General features: G+C 41.5%; 1 pseudogene; it reads right to left on the reverse strand.

Moving 5' to 3' along the window:
* Positions 1-207: 207 nt before the first annotated feature.
* LOC116615102 lies at positions 208-2,282 on the reverse strand (annotated as a pseudogene).

Genomic DNA, 2,282 nt, shown 5'->3' on the forward strand with positions numbered 1-2,282 from the left:
ATTAGAAATTGCTTCGACCACACCCAATGTGCTATCTTTTAGGGTTAAAAATGTTGTTGAAAAGTGCTTTTCTGTTCCGCAAGTCAGAACATTCGGATTCAAAATGCATGCCTTGTTTCGGCTAGTGCAGTGGCCTGGCTTTCTGTCACAAACATTGTCTGGTTTTCGTCCAGTGAATAGCATAGCGATACATCCAATTCGGCTATAACAATTTGCAACGATTTATCTTTTTATTTTTAAACTTTTTTTTCGCCCAAAAGGAGGGTGACATGTCACCCCCGTCACCACCCCTAGATCCGCCACTGCTTTCATTAATAAGAACTAAATTATCACGCTTTTTAAGTGAAAACAGACAGACTTGGCATATAACTTGCCTTATCCAAAAGTGTTTATTTACAAATTTCTAAACTTTAAAATGTATAACAATAACGTTTTTATTTTTTTTACTTTTTTTGTCAACTCACCAGCATATATATCAGAAATACCAAATGTCATACTTTAGGGAGACTCTACTTGAAAAGCCAGTGGCTTCCTAGGGCCCCCACCACTTCCATAATATACTGTAAACATGTAATTTAACTACCACATTTATGTGAATTTAATTTAATTGAGAATACTAATGGCTATCAAAATGGATACTAATAACTATACCCTTATTGTTAAATGCCCTTGCAGAATGACACTTGATTTAGGGCAGGCAAATGGTAGTTTCTGATGAGATGAGTGGCATTGATCAATTTCTAAGTATTTACCATTGTCTGATTGGGGAAGCCTGTTAAACCACTGACCAGTAGCACACCTGACAAGTACGTGGGATGTTAAAAGCATATTTATGTGCTATTTTGCCTGGCTAACGCCAGAGAAATATAGTCGCGAACTTGAAGAAATATATTGATACCGTAATTGTTATCTTCTCCAAGTGGGTCAAATGAATGACGAAGGGCTGTAATGTACTCAGTACTCATCATTGAGATCCAGGTTTACTGGTGGAACAACAACTCCAGTGGTGTCATTGTCAGGATCTGGAGGGGGCGCTGTTGGATCATCACCATATTCATTAGGATTGTCCAATACATCTCTGTCTCTGTCAAAGACATCTCTGACTGCAGAGTTTGGTGAGTTATAATTGGCAAGCATGCCAGATGTCCACAGTTGCCGTGGAGTTCGGTTGCCAGCTGTTGATATGGCATGAACCATAAATCTCTCTCTGAATAGGTCCAAGTGGCGCTGCACTCTTGGAAGGAAAACGTAGTGAAGGGCATACATGTGAATATCCGAATCAGAATCAAGTAAAAGATGCAATTCCATAAAATAAAATAAAGAAGAGAACAGGCTGATAACACTCATGCCAACATCTCTCCAAAGCCGTTCAATCCGTGTGTTTCTGACACTTGGCCCTGTTAGGAAGCTCCCTCTGTTGGCTCCCCTAAAGTACTCCATGTACTCCCCAACAGCCACATTTTCACCTCCGTCGTCTGCCCTTACACGTGATGGGTGACCCCACTTAGTGGTGCTGTTTTGAAAACAAGAAAGGACAGTTGCAGCCAGGTTGTTGGGATTTACTACTAGATATATAATAGCTCTAGAAAAGCCATCCACACAGCCATGGATGCACATCCGCCAGCGCCTCATTTTCATATTAGTATCAATGTGCCACAGGAAATTTGGATTGGGTACAGAGTATGGACGTCTGACAATCCTCTGGGCCCATCTGTTTGCCCTGTTGATTGGGTCTACTCTCACAATTGACTCCCTCACCTTCCATCTCTGTATCCACAAACCTCTTCTTCTCAAACCAGCAATCAAATTTGTTTCCCCTGTTCCGGGGAATGCATTCAACTCCTCACGGACAACAACATCCAGATTGTTTTCACTTATATTAGAAAATCCCTCAAAGTCCAAAGAGAACCCTAATTCTCTACGTCTGTTGTAGACAGTCTGCCGAGAAACTCCAAGATCCCTTGCCACTTGAGCCCAGCTGTTAAATTCATTTCTCAGACAGGACAGTTGTTCAGCTGATATTTGAAATCTGGGCCTCCCAGGTCTGTCACTATGCTCTACAGAAGGGCGATATGAGTATCCATCCATTACAGATAGGGAGTATAGCTGTGAATAGATGTTTCGCATCTGATCACGAAGCCTCTCCACTCCCCTAAACAAGCTCTGTTGGGTAGACTGTGATTGTTGCATAAAAATTGCAATATGAACAAGGTGCTGCATTGCACAAAGGACACGGTTGGCGTAAAATTCACATCTGTCTCTACTCTGTCGTATATTGTCGG

The sequence above is a fragment of the Nematostella vectensis genome, chromosome 6 (assembly GCF_932526225.1).
Source record: "Nematostella vectensis chromosome 6, jaNemVect1.1, whole genome shotgun sequence".
Lineage (NCBI taxonomy): Eukaryota > Metazoa > Cnidaria > Anthozoa > Actiniaria > Edwardsiidae > Nematostella > Nematostella vectensis.